Source organism: Alosa sapidissima, chromosome 6 (assembly GCF_018492685.1).
Source record: "Alosa sapidissima isolate fAloSap1 chromosome 6, fAloSap1.pri, whole genome shotgun sequence".
NCBI classification, from domain to species: Eukaryota; Metazoa; Chordata; class Actinopteri; order Clupeiformes; family Clupeidae; genus Alosa; species Alosa sapidissima.
In genome coordinates, this window is record NC_055962.1 from 13,933,626 (window position 1) to 13,953,625 (window position 20,000).

Sequence of the window (20,000 nt, forward strand, 5' to 3'; positions counted from 1 at the left end):
GGTATGATGATCAGCTCCTCTAATGCAGGGTAGGACTACGTTTTGACAAGCATACAAATTCACCTTGTTCTTGCCCCATCTGAAATGACTTCTCTACTTTTGCTGCCTCCATCCTTTCTGTATTTGTTGTGTAAAAAAACGTTGTATATGATGGCACTGAAGTCTTACGTTAGTGAATTGGCTAACAGTGTTATTTGGTAACCAAATAGCTACACATTGCGCTACACGCTGCGTAGGCTACGTGCATTCTCTCTCCTGCTGATTTGCGTTCAGTAGCCAAGTGCGTAATATTGCAAAAGTTGAAAAAATAAGTGTGTTTATTGTAGCCTACAGAAAATAAATAGCCTATCATACTGTCAGTTAATTGCCTACAGTGCAGTGAAGAGTTTGAAGAGTAACGTTTTAGGGCAACTTGAAGTTTCATGAAAATAATTTACGAACCAGAACATAAAGACCATGAAGCTTCTATTTCTTGCAGCTGTTAAAACACCCGCTAGATAGTTTAAATACCCACCAACATTCGTTTTTGCAGTACAGATTATTTCTAAAAGTTATTTGTCTACTACTGGCTGATTTATCAAACGAGTGCTTTCTTGTTCGTCCTCCGCAAACTACAGGTGTTTCGTTAGAGAGCCATTGAATAAGCGATGCCAAGCAATTTCTGTAACACTTTTTTTGACATTCAGCAAATATCTCCTCATTTGATGTAAGTTCCTTCGGACAATAGGCCTACGTTCTACTCTATGTGCAGTTGTCCTCCATCTCAGTTGCATCAGTTTTCTAATTTTGAAGGTTCTAAAACATTATTATACTTCACTGAATCCTTCTCGTTTTCTTTCATTTGTCCAGCTAACTTTACCATTGAACCTAGCCATTTATGATGGATTACACACTCGACATTCTGAAATGTCCTGCACGATCAAGGCCAAGTTATCACGCAGCCACTGTGTCAGCAGCATCAGTGCTGACGGTGACGGTGCGTTTCTGATGTCAGATTATTATGTAGGCTAGCCTACTAGACCGTTGCAGCGCTTTACTTATATGAAGTAGCATTAATCAATATGAGGGGCAGAGGGGGATAAATGTTGTCCCCCCCGACGATAAAAATAATTTAGCAGAGGTAGGGATAGAAAAACCAGAGGGGGGGAAATCCTCACCATCCCCCCCCTACAAATCGCACCCTGTGTCTTTGTGTGATGCACACGTGTGTAGGGGGATTGTGTCCTGGAGGAGCGATACACACTTGTGTATTTGTGTGTGTGTGTTTATGTATCACGTGTGTGCAGGGGGATTGTGTCCTGGAAGAGTGATACACACTTTTGTGTTTGTGTGTGTGTTTGTGTGTTTGTGTGTGTGTTTGTGTGTGTGTGTGTGTGTGTGTGGTGGTCATGTGTCCAGAAGGAGGGAGTGACCATGAGCATGACTGAGTGATGTAATCGGAGGTAAGACTCAGAGGTGCGTAGTGTTTCTCTCTCTCTCTCTCTGTGTGTGTGTGTGTGTGTGTGTGTGTGTGTGTAGTCTGAGGTAAGAGTCTAGAGAGCCACACACTAAATAATGAACACAAGAGAGACAGTGAAGTCAAGTGCTGTTTCCTCCGGGTCACACACACACACACACACGTGTACACGTACACATTTGAACTTTCTCTCAGAGACATGCACACATGAATACACATTTTAGCTCTCAGAGGAACGATTCCTCTGAAACAAACGTACACAACACACACACACACGCAAAAGTGTGTATCACTCTTCCAGGAAACAATCCCCCCTACACACACATGCGATACACACACACACACACACACACACACACACACACATACATTAACACACACATACACATTTCTCTCACATAAACAGTTTTTCACACACCAATCTACGTTGTCATCTGCTGTAAACTCAATGTCCTGCATCAAAGTCCAGATATGGCCGAGGGGGTTGGTGTAGTGATTGAACCCTGCCCAGAGTCCATAGCTGCTGCCGGACATCTCCCCTTTTAATGTCACGATCGAGTCCTGTAATGCTCATGGTGACTGGATTCAGTTCAGCCTTGCCAGTTGTTTTTAAATCAATCTTTAGATTTTGTTCACGCTGCCAGGTTTCAAAACAATTCACAGCCCGTAATGTTTACTTTGGCTCTTCTCAATACAGTCCAGTTCTTTTGGACTGAACAGTTCAGTTTCATGTCCAAACACACACACATTGAAACCCAGACACACACACACACACCGTCTTTACCCAGACACTTACACAAATTTTATTTGTGCTCTGTGCTGTGTTCCGCCTGAATGAGCGTTTTGCAATCTCAACTCATTCCCACTTTCTTTCTCCCTTTTTCCATTTAATTCTCTCTCTCTCTCATTCTATCTTTCTCTCTCTCTCTCTCTCTCTCTCTCTTTGTTTTTCTCTCTCTCTCCCTCTGATTCTGCTCTGTTCAGATCGGATCCATCACTGCCATGACAAAGACACCTTCATTCATTCTGACGCTTTGATTGCTACGGTGTCACTTGAGGCGGTGTCCGCCATCGTCGGATTTGAAAACACCCCCCCTTCCCTAGTGGGGTTCATAAATTATAGAGGCTCTTTAGCGCTCTTTAGCGGCGCTGAACCAGACATCAATGCATCTGTCCGTCAACGGTAAAAAGGGAATAGTGCTCAAAAACCCTGTGCGCCTGACAGATGAATTTTCCGGAATTCTCCGGATGACTGGAGAGAGAAAGAGAGGAGGAGGAGGTGGAGGAGCAGGAGGAAGAGGAGGAGGAGAAGGACGTGGGCAAATATGTTTCACTGGAGTTCTAAAACAGAAAAATGGCCTTTGGTAAAATAAGAGAGAGAGGGAAGGAGGGAGGGAGGGAGAGGGGGAGAGAGCAAAAATGACTACAATGGGAATAAAGCTAGAGGAGAAAAAAAGCAAATATAAGAGAGGAGTGAGTGAGTGAGAGTGAGTGAGTGAATTAGCGAGTGAGTGAATTAGTGAGTGAGTGAATTAGTGAGTGAGTGAATTAGTGAGTGAGTGAGGGAGTGAGTAACACAAGATGGAGATGTGAAGTAGAGTGACACAGAGAATAAGAGCTAAGAGAACAAAGCCATTAAGAAAGAAACAATGTGACAGGGAAAGAGAGAGATGAATAAATGAATGGGATGAACAGAGGAAGGACATAGCTGTTGAGGCAGAAGAGGAGCAGATGAAGTGGGTGCAGATGTGACAAGACGTGATGTACGAGAACTTGAGGACAGGATGCAGTGGGCTGAGTTCAACCCAACAAAGGTTTCATTGTCTGTTCATACAGTACTTATACAGTCTGTGTGTGTGTGTGTGTGTGTGTGTGTGTGTGTATGTGTGTGTGTTTGTGTGTGTGGGTTTGTGTGCATGTGCATGTGCATACAAATGTGTGGGTGTTCTCACACACAAGTTGAACCGACCAAGTTGAAAGGGAAGTCTTGAGGTGCAGTTGGAGGAGTCACCTATCCCACAATCCCCTTCTGGGGAGAATTAATGCTGAGTCACCCCATAACCCCATCTCACAGCCACCACCGTAGGGAGTAATAAACCATAAATATGTTAACTCTTTTTTTCCGGAATAATCTCAATAAGGGTCAGACAACAATGAAGGCAAAAAAATGCATCCCTTCCTGTTGAAATGCAAACACACTAAAAGGAGGACTTCAGGGTGACACTATTTTGTGAAGTTTGAAGGCTCCCTCCCTGGAAATATCAAGAGCTTCAGACTGAGGGATAAGCCTGCCTGTTTATTTAAACTACAGGCCCGGATAAATAGGAGCGCTTTGCCTTATTCAAAGAGAAAGGAGGAATGTGAGATAAATATGAGAGAATGAGAAATGGAGTGAGAGAGTGATAGAAAGAGAGAGAGAGAGAGAGTATGTGTGTGTGTGTGTGTGTGTGTGTGTGTGTGTGTGTGTGTGTGTGTGTGTGTGTGTGTGTGTGTCTTAATGTGGGTTAGGATTCTCTCATCTTTCAGCGTTCTTTTTCCTTTCGCTCGTTTTCTTTATGCACCTACTTCAAAGCATGTCTGGTGTGGACAGATATACAACACAGCAGAGTGTGTTTGTGTGAGTGTGTGAGTATTTGTACCAGTGTGTGTGTGTGTGTGTGTGAGAGAGAGATAGGGGGCAATAGAAATGCACAAATAGAGAAAAGAGACGTTTGTGTGTAGCTGTGTGCTTCTATGATAGAGAGGGAACAGCAATTCAGAAGAGGTGTGTGTGTGTGTGTGTGTGTGTGGCACCTAACCCCTCACTGCTCCCCGAGCGCCGCTGTTGTTGCAGGCAGCTCACTGCGCCGGGATTAGTATGTGCTTCACCTCACTGTGTCTACACTGTGTGCTGAGTATGTTTCACTAATTCATGGATTGGGATAAATGCATTACTCACTATACTTACTATACTTAAAACAGTAACATACTTAAAACAGTAACAGACAAGAAACAATACATTCAAGATGTCAGGGGGTTATTGCAGATAGGGAAGAAGTGGTAGAAGTGGTATACTCTACAGGGGAACAGTGGTATACTCAATAAAAAGTGCCTAAACGGTGGCATTTAGGTACCGGACGGCTTGGGGAAAGAAACTCTTCCTGAGTCTCTCAGTCCTTGCCGCCAGTGTACAGTATCTGCTTCCTGAGCAAAGCAGAGAGAACAGACCATAGTCTGGGTGGCTGGGGTCTTTCAGTATTTTGGTGGTCTTGTCCTTGCACCGCTTGGTATAGATGTCCCCTAGGTTAGGGAGTTGCCCCACTATGGTACATTCTGCTGAACGCACCACTCTCTACAGAGCCTTGCGGTCCTGCATGGTGGTGTTTCCATACCAAGTGGTGATGCACCCAGTCAGGAAGCTCTCAGTGGTGCTGGAGTAGAAGCTCTGCAGGACTGTTTTGGATGCTTTGAATTTCCTCAGCCTCCTTAGATGGTACAGTCTCTGCCTGGTTTTCCTTACCACGGCGTCCAGATGGGTAGACCATGTCAGATCTTCGACGATCTGGACACCGAGGTATTTGAACGTATCCACCCTCTCCACAGGGGTCCCGTTGATGGATAAGGGAGTGTAGTCCTGCGTCTGCTTCCTCCCAAAGTCCACCAGCATCTCTTTAGTCTTGCTGATGTTGAGGTGGAGATTGTTCCTCTGACACCACTGGGTCAGGCACCTCACTTCTTCCAGGTAGGCTGTCTCATCGTTGTTGTGGATTAGGCCTACCACTACGGTGTTGTCAGTAAACCTAATGATGGTATTGGAGTCTGCGGTCACTGCACAATCGTGTGTGTACAGGGAGTACAGCAGAGGGGACAGAACACAACCCTGGGGGGCCCCTGTGCTGAGGGTGAGGGAGGGTGAGATGTGCTTGGCCGCTTTCACCACCTGAGGTCTCTGTTAAAAATGTGCAGGATCCACCTGCAAAGGGTGCCATTCAGCGCCAGGCTCCTGAGCTTTGAGATGAGGGTGGAGGGAAGGATAGTATTGAATGCTGAACTATAGTCAACAAATAATAGTCTCACATAGTTCAACACTTTCGCCTTGCTCTTGTCCAGGTGTGATAGGACAATGTGTAGTATGTGAGCAATGGCATCCTCAGTGGATCTATTGGGCCGGTATGCAAATTGTAGAGGGTCCAGGGTGTTGGGCAGTGAAGAGCAGATGTGGGCCTTGACCAGCTTCTCAAAACACTTCATCACCACAGAGGTGAGTGCAACTGGGCGATAGCCATTATGACAGGCTGGTCTAGGCTTCTTGGGTATGGGGATGATGGTAGACCTTTTAAAGCATGTGGGGATGATGGACTGTGCCAGGGACAGGTTGAATATAGCCGTGAACACTGGTGCCAATTGGTTGGCACAGACCTTGAGAACCCGCCCTGCTATCTCGTCTGGTCCTGCAGCCTGCCTGGTGTTCACTTGCTTTAAAGTCCATCCTCTGATGCCCCCTACCCTCATCTCTCTCTTCCACTCAGGAACCTAAATGATCCGCTCTCTATTGTCCTGTAAATTATGGACAAAAAAAATCCCTGTATAGATCTATTATTTAATTAAATTCCATTAGTTCAATTAAATTTGATTTGTGTAGCCCTGTAACATATGAATATTTCTCAAGGCATTCTACAGAGCCCAGCTTGAACTGGATCCCCCAGAGCAGGTACTGAGGCTGAACCCTCCAGGAAAAGCCTCTAAGCTGGGTGTCAGCTCATAAGATGGCAGCCTATCAGCACGGGGCCAGCCGGGGAGAGAGAGAGGAGGTCGTCCAACCGTCAGGATAAGTATATTAGCATGTTCAATGTCATCCGAGGAAGGGCCTTCAGGAGTGGGCAGGATATTGGCATGCTGAGCCATGGTTTGTGTATGAGAGGGTATGTGGGGTAGGCATAGAATGTTCTCAGCCTGCATGGCAAGTTTCCAAAACCTGAGAAATACAGTACCTCGCGCTGTGAGAATACTAAAGTACGTCTGTGTGTGTATGAGGGTCTGTGTGCATGAGGGTAAGAGAATGTTAAAGTATGTCTGTGTGTATGAGGGTGAGAGAATGTTAAAGTACGTCTGTGTGTATGAGGGTGAGAGAATGTTAAAGTACGTCTGTACTGTATTGTAACGATTTGATAGCGACACACACAGTCCAATCAAAAGGTTTATTAGCTGAGAACGAGAGCAGGGACACAGACACAGACACAGAACACAATACACACGGAGCAGGTCAAGTACACACACACACACTACACATACAGGGGAGGACGCAGCCCCCCACACAAACAGGACCACACACGAGGGAGAACCAAAAGGGAAACATGTCACAATAAAGACGCTAACTTTAGACTTATAACTTAGGAGAAATACAGACATAAACCCCCAAATGTTGGCCCCCGTATCCCAGCATGCCCTGCGTGGGAGAACGCTACGCAATGTCTTGTGCGCCGACTTTACAGTATGTATGTAGGGGTGAAATGAAAAGGGAAAACTGTGAAAAATATGTCTGTTATTGATTTATTAAAAAAGAACTTTAACAGACAATGCACTGAGGGGCTTCCAATACTGTACAGAGACAGTTCCGTACTGTATTTTGTTTTGAGTTGAAAAATGAAAAATGAATGAAATGAAAATGAAATGAAAAAAGTGTGTGTGTGTGTGTGGAGGGACAAAAAACAAAAACATGATTCAACCAATACGAAATTGTTTATGTTATTGTTGGGGGAAACATGTTTTTGTGTTTGCATGAGTGTGTGTTCATTTCCCAGTGTGGAGAACCTGGAGCTTTACTTGTCACAACAATACCACAGAGAGATCAATTATGGAAACAAGGCTCTTGGAACAAAACTTCTCTCTCTCTCTCTCTCTTTCTCTCTCTCTACAGTACCTTTATCTCAGTCCATCCTGGGACTTTCTAAATAGAGCTTATTGCCTTCATTGTCATTTACTTTTTGACTTCCCTTTCTCTTTATCTTTTATTTAATGGCTTTTTGTCTTTATGTTTGGAAGAGGCATGTTTATTTCTCTTTTGTATTAAATCTGTGCGAGTCTGTGTTTGAGTGTGTGTGTGTGTGTGTGTGTGTGTGTGTGTGTGTGTGTGTGTGTGTGTGTGTGTGTGTGTGTGTGTGTGTGTGTGTGTGTGCCCCTCATCGTTAAACATTCCAAGTGGAGCTCTGATGTCACGCTGGAGCCAAGAGGGCCTGTTGCTGGCTGCTGGGGATAGAGGGTAATGGTTGCCCCTGGCGATGATTGCTGCGGAGACCAGAGACCTCCTGACCGCTGAAGGCCTCGGGCCTGTGATTTCAGGGAAGCGCCGTCATAATCACTCGCCTAATTGCCACTCTCTCTCAATCTAACTTTCTCTCTCTCTAACTCTCTCTCTATCTATCTCTCACTTGACTGTCTTTTCTGGCTCTCTCTGGCTCTCTCTTGCTCTCTCATTCAATCTCTCTTTTCTTCACACATTTTTTCTTTCACTCTATCATTTTCTCTCTCACACATACGCACACACTCTCCCTCTTTTTCTTACTAATTTTTACTTTCTTTCTCTCTCTCTCTCTCACACTCACACACACACACACACACACATACACACACACACAGCCTGTTATCTCCACCTGAGGCCTGTAATCAGTATTCTTCTGCTCCGTTGATAAATAGCATCATTATCTGTCGCTGACCGAGCAACAGTGTTTTGTTGAGTAAAGCGCTTCACTGTTTATTTTAATGCCAGCAATTATCTCTCATCAGGTCTGTGTGTTTGTGTGTAAATACGCCAGTCGAGAGAACACCTGCGTTTCAGCAGGGGACACTAACACTAATAACACACTCTGTGTGTTATCCACCTATGGTGGTATTATCTACACTACTACCAACATCATCATCATCATCACCTTCATCACCATCAATATCCATCGTCATCATCATCACCACTACCGTCATCATTATCATCATCATTACACCCTGATCTTAATCATCATCCTCATCTTCATCATCATCATCATCATCATCATCAACAGCAGTATTATTGTCATTGTCATCTTCATCACCACTACCATCATCACCATCACCATCATAATGACCCTCATCATCTGCCAGCAGCTCAGTCACCATTAAATCCTCAAAGTCAAAGCAAACTGAATAATCAAATTTGTTTTCATCACTGATGCTACCATCACTGCTTGAAACTGACAGCACTACTGACATTTCCATAATCATCATCAACAACAACAACAAAAAACACATTAACATGCTCAGCATCGCATACATGGGCAGAATAATTGACTTCATCGCTGTCACATCATCATCCTCACTTCCCGCCTAACACAGTCTTCATCACTAACACACCAGGCTCAACTGAATCAGACTGACATGTTAGAGTTTGTCATAAAGTTGGCTCCAAATGTTGTCGTCTATTACCCTATACACAACAGAGGCTAGATGACCTCAGTAACCCCTCTCAGGGCCAGATGTACTAACGCTTTTGCGCCCACTTCAGGCGTATTTGTTTCGCAATGTGCGTGTAAAATCATTGTGAGGTATGTACAAACAGGACGCAATGATGTAAAAGCGCAAACTGCCTGTCGCGGGAGCTGAAAGTGGCAGATTGCGTTTGTCATGTCATGCATATGCATTCATGGGAGGATCCAGGGGAAAGTGGGAGTTTAGCGTAAAAAGATGGGAGGGTAAGAGTAAAGAGCGCCTAATTATGTATTCTGCGGTATGTACTAAAGCCACATTAACACATAGCCAGGTATTTAGAGAAACAAATATTTTCCCCCCTCCGTTTTCAATAATAACATCGTGCACACAACATTGTTTTCAAAAAACTTGTCATTTACATCAACCCGCATAAATACGCTGTTGAGCGGCATAATAACTATGCCAAACCTATGGGTGGCAGTGTAGGGAAAGGAATAAAGCCATGCTGGCCAATCAAAATCCCAGTAAAAATCCTCAGAATCGACACCAACGACTAACACGAGCGACTTCCGGTTCCTTTCAAAACAGCAAACATGGCGCGAGGTTCGTTTGTATGGACAGATAGCGAAGTAGAGTTACTCCTTCGTGTAGTGTTAATTTTGCACAAAAGTAAAAATTAGTAGCACCTTAACAGCATCCATGATAATCCTGATCAGTAGCCAAAGAAACTGTAAACATGACGTTAAGGATTTTCTGGTGCATAATGTGACGTTTAAGAAGCTAAAACGCTGTTTATCCCTGTTGACACGGCAGCACATAACCGGCGTTATCAGAAATCTCCACTTTGGCTGGAGGTTTTAGAATTAATCGTTTTCTGTGATAAAAACAGTGTTTTGGTGTAAACGAGAGGCCAAACCGCAGGGAAATATCTGCGTTTTCCCTTCGTGTAAACGGGGTCTAAGACTGCTCCTGAAAGCGCACGTCTATTCTGCGCCTAAATACGTCCGCCTTGTAAAAGCAGGTGTTAATCCAAATTGCAGTTCAATGCGTCAATAAGAGAACCTTTCAAAGACAACAGAATCGCTATTTAGAGCACCAGTTTTTGTGGTGAAAGTATTTGTACTACCAAAAGCAACCTTAACTTTCGCTGGCCTTTTGAATGTCTTACTTTCACTTTCACGTCATTCACTTAAACCTTCCTACTTGCTAGATTTGACCAATCTTCCATAGCCTACGTGCACAAGTAGTTTGAGTAAAACTACTGATCTTCATTATCTCCCTGCTTGTTTACATCTTATCATGTATGGTATTATTTCATGATCCTAAACGTTTGATTCTTTTTAATGTTGTCATCAGTTAACTTCATTCAACTGCGCTTGTATGTCGGCGCTGCCATTCAGTTGTGGACGTTCGTAAATTGCGTTTATGGGCGGAGAAAGGCGCAGTTTACACTAAGGATTGAACGATTGATAAAAACGACGGAAACTTGGGTCTGACAGCGTTCGCAATCTGCGGTGTGTCCATGACGCTGATAACACTACGTTCGCAAATGTACGTACATCTGGCCTGTGACCTCTTATTTGGCAACTGCTGTGGATGAAACAGAGGAATGGTAGTGAGACTGAGTTAATATCAGAGATTCACACACACACAGACACACACCCACACAAAATCACACCCACACACATGTTGAAAAAATTGTTCACTTTTTCTCTCTCTGTTCAAATACCAATGTATGTGCGCGCACGCACGCACACACACACACACACACACACACAGAGAGAGAGAGAGAGAGAGAGAGAGAGATACTTGCAGTGTAGTGTAGCCTCTAGGCCAATCCTGCACACCACTGCTATCTTGTATCTGCAATAAAATCATATTAGAGTTTGTAAAAAATTAGTCCCATACTGTACACACACATACTGTACAGTCCAAAACCACACATCCTCTCCTGATAGTCATACACTGTCTCACTCTATGTTCAAATTCAGTTACACACACACACACACACACATATATATTTGCACAGTAGAGAGTGTGTATAGACCATTCCCCCCACTGTACTATCTGTATAGCTAAAAACGCTATTAGAGTTCCTAATCGTTTGTCCACAGGGTGAAGAGAGACACACTCATTACCCATGTAGGAATGAAAATGAAGCTCTTGAGTAAAATCTCACATTCTGTAGCTGACGGCAAGAGAGACCTCACACACACACACACACACACACACACACACGCACACACACACACACACACACACACAGCTCCCATCATATCTCTCTATTATACACTTTTAATGAAAGTGAACCACAGCACTGTGTGTTTAAGACTGCTGTAGGATTTCACACACACACACACACACACACACACACACACATAATATCAGCTCTGCACAGGAGAGAGAGTGGGAGTAAATCATCTCTCTTCCCCTTTTTTCTTTTATTAAAAACCAGTTTAATTTTCATGTTTTATTCTTTCTTTGGAGGGGGATTGTAAAATATTGATGAATATGATAGTTTTGCCTTTTGTATTGTTTTCTTTTTGAAATATTAAAATACTTGCTTAGATTCCATTATGAATGAATATTTTTCTGAAGTTTCTGAGTTCATGCGCTGCAGCTGAAGGAATACTTTTACCCCTCCTTGGTACTAGGGCTGCCAACTTTTGTTTTCAGCTTGGAGTGAGATTTGTGACTGGGGAATGTGCAAAACACACTTAGTTATATCATTGCTTAGTTGAATTTTTCTATTGTGATGTGTTCTTTAGAACGTCAATTATTTTTCAGATAATTGCACACCTACGAAGTAGTTCCAGTTTTTTGGCTGCATTAGGCTTGTATATCAATTTGCCAAACTCCTTGCGAAGCTTAAATGAACTGTCACATTGCAACAGGGCTACAAATTAGTTATCTGACAGATGTTCAGAGCATAGCAACTTTGTTAACATCTGACTGAGATGGCATTTAGCTCAACTGCACTACAGCAGGCAAAGTAAAACAGTGAAAGCTAAGGTTCAACAGAATCCTGGGATATGCCCACTTGACTAGCCTAGAAATCTAGATGTGCCCCTAGCAGCATTTGCTACCAGGGCTAGTCTAGCAACTCTCCGTTGGCTTGTGAGCTACAGAAATCGAAACTCAATCAGGCCATTGAAATCGTGTATAGAGTCGTTAGGTGGGCTTAACATAATGATTGATGGCAGAGTTGCAACGGTTTGGCTTGAATTCCCTGCTACTTGAAAACAAATAAGATGGATGTTGCTGTTGGCGAACAGTGTGACACGAGTTAAGCTTTTATTAAGTTGGCAAACGTTTGAACTAGCCAACTAGCTTCCCATGGTGGCGCTGCCGCTGTCCTATTGCGTGCAGAGGGAATTTGAAAGACAACTGATTATCCCGCCCCTCGGACTGAGCACTGCGAACGGTGAGTGCCCAGACCCTACATTTTAATGTGGGTCTGGCTCGTCAGGCTACCACTTGACAATGAGAGAGATTAAGAGGCCGTTTACACAACACCGCCGGGTGGATTTTCTCTTACCGCTTTCACACCTTTAACGACTCCGGCAAGAAAAAACCTTGCGTGTACACACAGAGGTGTAACCGGCTAAATGTGCTATAGTGATTATGCCAGACCAGTCGATGGCGCCGCTGTGCAGAAGCTTCACAATAATTTCGCGTGAATCGCGTAGAAGAAAACATTGTTGAAACAGTTTGTTAAGCCAGAGAATGTCCAATAAGTGCTCTGGTTAAGCAGTCGCATGAAATAAGGAGACTACAGACAATTCGGTTTTCAATTCAATTGTTAAACTAATAAAGTTCATTTTCAAGGTATGTGACTGCTATGTGAAATTTCAAATGCTTAGCCTACTCATTGCATTAGGTCTGAGCACCACTGGAGAAAACACTAACATGCAGTAAGCTAATGTTTAACTAACTTAGCCACTAAAGGCTGATAGGCTACATTGTGCACATAAATCATGACAGGGGAAAGAAAAACATTTTAATATGATAAATAAATGGTTTGGTTTGTTTTGACAAGCAGCATGTCAGGTCGAGTGCCGTGGCTGAGTTGAGAGGTGGGGCTATGTCGTCATAAAGTTGCCGGCTTCGCACCTACAGGCGTCTACACGGCGAAAGTTAGCCGGCGGTTTCAAAAGTTCCCACTTCGGAAGCCGGTTTCAAAAGCTGTCGGTTTCAGTCTCCTAAACTGCCGGCGTCGTGTACATGCAAGGCGTAACCGTTAACAAAACCTCACCGGTTTCACAAAAACCGGCGTCGTGTGCACGGCCCCTAAATTAACGACTTGCCTTTGGCCATGCCAACCATCCATTTAGAACTAGTAGCAACAGTTTGTCCTGCATGTTGAGAAATGTGTTGATATGTGGCTGAAAGAAGTAGTTCTGATGAAGTAGATTCTGATGAACCGCTTTGAAACATCACTATTTTACTCACTATTTTACGTACTTAATGGTTATTACACATTCTAAAGAATGCATGACAATGCCAAGCAGTGGAATAAAAGCGGGATAATGGACTCCACAGTGTTCTGTTATCAGAAAAATAAAGCACTACACATTACCACCTCGAATGTGCATTATTTTTCTGAAAACCGAAAGCCGTGTTGTCCATTATTCCTTACTTAGTGTGTAAAGTCACTAATGGTAGAGACTGTTTTTGGAAATTTCGGCAGTTGCACATTTCATACGACAATAAATCATTTCACAAAATGGTGTTCATCCTCTTCTCTGTCATCAAACTCTTTATTTTAAACATAGTCTAAACCTGCTGTCAAAACAGCTGTTAGTGTTGTCCTTTGATCTGTAAAAACATGTTATTAAATTATGTTTACTGAATTATTGAATGCTTAGTTGGACTCCTGTTTATTCCAACTATCCCATTTTTAAAAGACCTACATGTGGGCATGTAATTGCGCTACAGGTTATATTATTTTTTGGATGAGATAGATAGGTCTCTAAGCAATAAGGACAGTAGAAGATAAAGAATATACTAAAATACAAATTATACTAACACTTAATCTAAATCAATTCTAAAAACAGTATCTACATAGTGGGTGATTAATCAATCAAGAGGCGCTTGCAATGACTGAGGCAGGGACTGAGCCTGTGATTCTCTGGGCATAGTAAGGTAAGGTAAGGTGCTCTGTGTGAATGAGTGTCATGGTGATAGTGCAAATGAGTAAGTCCAACAGTGCAACAGTGCAAGAATAAAGTCTATATATCTATATATATAAAAAAGGTATAAGTGTGGCCACAGTTCGGCTGTGGCATGGAGGGAGGGGTTATGCATATGTGCTAATATAGCACGCAAACAGTGAGGCAGAAAGACAGTGGTAAAAAGTGGCTAGTGGACAGACAGTATCCAAACATGGAGGGGGTGAAGAGGCAGGCAGACTATGCAGAGAAGTCTATCTCTCCTCTTCCCTTAAGTGAGGCATTGAACAGTTCAATGGCCCTGGGGACAAATGACTTCCTCAGTCTGTCTGTTGTGCAAGGCAGTGAGCGAAGTCTCCAGCTGATCAGGCTCTTCTGCTTAACAATAGTGCTGTGGAGTGGGTGACACTCATTGTCCAAGATGTTGATCAGTTTGTTCAGGGTCCTTTTGTCAGATATTGAAGTGATGCACTCCAGTTCAGCTCCCACTGCAGAGCCAGCTTTCCTTACCAGCCTGTCAATTCGCCCCGCATCCTTCTTCTTTGTGCTTCCTCCCCAGCATACCACTGCATAGAAGAGGACGCTGGCAACAACAGACTGGTAGAACATCCTGAGGAGCTTGCTGCACACATTGAAGGACCGCAGCCTCCTCAGGAAGTACAGCCTGCTCTGCCCTTTCTTGTAGAGTGCGCCAGTGTTGGCTGACCAGTCCAGTTTATTGTCCAGGTGGAGACTCAGATACTTGTAGGTGCTTACCACCTCCACATTCATACGCGTAGATTACGGGGGGACGGGGGGGATATGTCCCCACCACTATTTATAATTAGAATTTTGTCCCCACCACTTCTAAAAATGTGCAAACCAATTGCGACCGAAAAAATCCCAACATACCGAAATCATCGAGTCTAAACCATGCAATAGGCGCGCACAATGACATCCTCACAGCATGCACACCTGCCTGGATATGTGTGGATCGAGTGGTGCGCGATTAAGGTTTTTTAACATCCGCACCCACCCGACCCTCCAGTCATTTAATGCCAGCTAGAGTTGACTGTAGCTCGGAATGCAATCGGTTGCCATAGTAGGCTATCCTAAAATCCAGCGATAAAACAAAGCATGAACTCATGAGCGTCGGTCTGCCCTATATGTATATCCTCTGATTGTAATGTTTACAGATAGGCTATCTAGGCGATATTTGTAACATTTTGTATTTGGCCTGTTACAAAATAATGTAGGCCTATTGAACAATTTAAACACATTGTGAACCCCAAAGTTGGAGACATGCACATTGCTGCAAATTTAAAACCGGATTACTCTGGAATGGCTAACTGTACAGGGGAGTGCTTTAAACTTTAATTAAAACTTTAAACTTTAATTACACCTTTGTGTTCGGTAAGGTCTACTGTTTATTCTGATATATGGTTTGTCATGTGTTGAGGGAAAGTTTGCTAAGGCAAGATGAAGATAGGGAGACGGGCGCAGAAAATATGATTAAATTAAAGTTAGGCTACTTTTCTCGCGAACCGTTTACCACAACAACTAACCACCAACATTGTTTAAAAGCTGAGAAAAAGCTAGTTTGTGTGATACATGTGATGTCTGTGATGAATAGGCTACTTAGCAAGTAGTTCAGTAAATTTGGGTGGGACAGAAATACCTTTACAGAGCAGCAGATCTGGCCATATCGGCTCTGATGTACATTGATTTAAATGCATTATCGCTTCACTATCCCAACACGCGACAAGAAAGAAAAGAAAAAAGAAACAAATGAGCTTATGTCGCGATTTCCAATAGGCCTAGGCCTAGAGAAAAGACAGCTATTGGTAACCTAACAAGTAGGATTTGCTTTGCCTACTCTGCTGTTTGGTTGTCCCAAACTTTGAGACGACCCATACTCACATTAAAGGGACACCAGGCAACGTTTTCGTATATGGTTAAATGACTCATTATGGGGCGAATGAAGGCTCTCTCGCCCGCCCCTACTGCCTGTAGGAAGAATATCCCACTTGCAAGTTCGGTGTATCCTACCCGCCGACCGAAGCAGGATCAGTTTACAGCACAGAGGCAGGCTAACGAAACGCTAGAGATTGTTGCAAATGTGTGTATAATGGCAGAGCCGGCGAAGAAGCAGCGAAAACCCTTGACAGAAGACGCAAAGAAAAGGAAAAGAGCTTCAGACCAAGCGAGGGGGAGTTTCGTAGAGAAAAAGCATCAGGCTTGCCTGGTGTCCCTTTAACTGAATCTTATCAACCCGAACTGCGATGTTCCAAACAGAGTGACAGGATGCAATGCCTAATAATCTCACTGCCTACGGCATAACTGCTAACAGTGCGCCTAGGCCTACTGTTAAACACCTGAAAAATATTAAGCTGCTGTTTCCTTTTCATGACGAGCACTAGGCCTACGTTTGAATGATTTATGACTGAATGGAAGGTTGCGTTTTTAAGCGCCAGAACTGCTTATCACGTCGTGTGACAAATTTTACATCAATCATCATCTTCTAATGTATCCTTATGTTGAGATGTCCATTCTCTTTGCCCTAGGCTATCATTTGTGCGTGAAGCATGTTTCAATTAAGAGAGTACACAAGCTATTTTTATTGTTGTAATATTGAATGATTTCATGAATAAATTGTACGCACAGTGCGTAGGCTACAGGATTACGGCTGGCGGCACCACTGACCAAGGCCACAGCCTGTGAACCTCTGTTTTTCAAAGGGGAATCACGGCCAATGCAGGGGGCAACTCTTCTCTTCACACAAATTGTGTGAAGACATCTATCGCAAGAATGCTTAAGCAACAGCAAAGCCTGCCCACTTCTTTTAATGCTACACTCTAGATAGACCCCTCAACCTAGCCATTCACATACTGTACATATTTAGGTCAAGAGTGGCGTGTTGGGTGAAGGTCTGGGGGCGAGGTGTGGTTGGTCGTGGTAGTGGGGGATGTGTGCATATGCTGGGGGCCTGGGGCGATGGGTGGCACGCAGGTCAACGCAGGTCCAGCTTCTCTCCTCCTGGCCCAACAGCAAACCAGCCTTATACATATGAGCACACACACACACACACACATACATCCTCACATACTCACTACCCCTCACCCCCCATCCCCACCCCCATCCCAACACCACCTCATTCACACTCTTAGAGCTACCATCCACACCCCCCCCATCCCCCCTTCTTTTCATTCCGGTCATCAATTTCATCCCTGATAATATCTGTAATCATCCTGGACGCAAATCATCCTTAGCCTTTCTGTTATTAATGTTATGTTGTGTTATGTTTGTGGAAGCCAAGTCAACGTGATGTCTTGTTAAGTTACAGTATGTGTTTATGTAATGTACGTCTGTTTGTCGTATGTAGTATTCATGTGCATGTCGTAGTGTTGCATTTTCTGTAATGTCAATGATGTTTGCAAAAAAAAATAAATAAATAAATAAATAAAAAAAGCAACAGCAAAGCAAATGCAAGCTAACCAAAGTGCAGTCGGTTCTCCCGCCATGGTTTTGGAAATCACACATTTGCTGCATCTGAAGGCCCACGCATAATAAGGCCTAGGCCTATCACTCTACACGCCCCTGTTGCACGTCACATTAATAGCTGATCCTGCCTCATGGCTCCCCAAAATGCCGCATCATGTGAACAGATCAGCAGGCCTGCAAATTTTCACCTCGTTTTCAGATACACGTTGCGGCAAAAAGACGTCATCTCTTCCCGCAAATTTAGCGTGATCTTGTGTGAAAAGGCCTTTTGTTGAAGCATATCCTACAGTGGAAATTCTTCTTGTTTTAGTGTTTAGTTAATAAGAAAGCATTGTCTCTACCTCAATATGAACTGCAAAGGATAGCCTAGACTATAGGCATATTGTTTGTTTTTTTTGTCAGGTCGGGTCAGGTTTGGGTAGTTGATCAGTGAATATTTTTGAGGGTCGAGTGGGTGCAGATTGACTCTCCTGACGGGTCGGGTGGGTGCGGATGTTAAAAAACCTTAACCGGCGCAACACTACTGTTGAGCATATTGTAGGCTAATGTAGCGTTGAATGGATGAATAGCTTACATAAGGGTAGCCTACCCCGCACTTTTCCAACCACACTCAAGCTTATGGTTATTGTCCCCACCACTTCTAAAAACAAACTGATGCCCTTGTCCACATTGACCCCATCAATGGGGACTGGTAGCAGAGTGGGCTTAGACCTGCGGAAATCCACCACCATCTCCTTGGTCTTTGAAGTGTTGAGTTGAAGATGATTGAGTTTGCACCATTGCACAAAGTCCTCCACCAGGCTCCTGTACTCCTCCTCCTGCCCGTTCCTGATACACCCCACAATTGCAGTATCGTCAGAAAACTTCTGCATGTGACATGACTCGGTGTTGTAGCAGAAATCAGATGTGTACAGGGTGAACAGGACTGGAGAGAGCATAGTTCCCTGTGCTGCTGATCACAGTGTCAGAGAGACAGTTCTTCAGTCTGACAAACTGTGGTCGCTCGGTCAGGTAATCTGTAATCCAGGTTACCAGGTGAGCATCCACACCTATCTGCAAGTGCTTGTCTCCCAGTCTGAGGGGTTGGATGGTGTTAAAAGCACTTGAGAAATCAAAGAACATGATTCTCACAGCACTTTTCCCCTTGTCTAGGTGAGAATGTGTCCTGTGTAGAAGATAAGTGAAGGCATCGTTCACATCCACTTTCTCCTGGTATGCAAACTGTAACGGGTCTAGTGCATGGCGTACCTGGGGTCTTAGCATACCTAAGACCAGCCGCTCCATTGTCTTCATCACATGTGATGTAAGAGCGACAGGTCTGTAGTCATTAAGCTCACTAGGGTGTGGCTTCTTAGGGACAGGGGTGAGACATGATGTCTTCATAGTTTTGGAACTTGGTCCAAGGCGTAGACTCAAATTGAAGATGTACTTCAATGGCTCCCCCAGTTCAGCAGCACAGGTCTTGAGTAGCCTTGGACACAGTCTGTCAGGCCCCGCTGCCTTATTGGTGTGCAGTTTCTTTAGTGAGGATGACATGGGGGGCCAGCCTCACAGTGGTGGCTAATAGCACAATAAATCCAAATTGAACTGTGCTTTAGTCCAAAATAAAAATAAAAAATAGATATGCCACCCCTGAGAATTAACTTCAGGACTGTAGAAATTTTGCAAAACTTATGTGTACAAACTGCAATTTGTATTTGAGAAATAATGGTATGTTTTCTAACCAACACTTGGGAGGAACCCATATGTACAGTATGATTGACAGCCATCACTCACCCCTCTTCTGCCATCTTCCAGGAGATTGAAACCCTCCTCACCTGTCCATCACATCATGCGCTGCGATGTAGCAGAGCATCTCACCTTCAACCCCTTCTCCTCCGTTTCATTATTCACTACGAGTTCACATGACCTGGAGGCAGCAGACATCGCTCACCCACCTATTCATCTCCACTGTAGGGATCCGAGGTCCATGGCCATGCGGCTATGAAGCCCAAAATGCTTTTTTGTATCAGTTCTCCAAATCAAGCATCCTGAAAGGAGAACTAGTGCATCTGCTATTAGACCTGGACCAGGAGGAGGGGGTTTGGGCAGCTGGGAGCCAATGGCTTAGACAGGAGACTACAGAGCAAGAGAGCACATTTCAGAGATGCTTGGTCACAAAGGACATGGAGCTTTGGGACTGAAAGAGCACAATGACACTAGGAACTAAGGACTTACATCTATGACAAGGGGGATAGAACCAGGAAGTAGCTGCTAGAGGCTGATGGGTAGTGCATTACATTTAATTTAACCTGAGGGGTGTAAATTAGGCAGGGGAAATGCAGACTGGTGGATTCTGGGAGTAAATGAGTTCCTCTTCTCTCTCCTGATGTTCCCACTGTGTCCACATGTGCTGCTCATACATTTCCATAAATCACGGCCGAGAGCCCGCCTACATTTCCCATAAATCACGGCGCAGG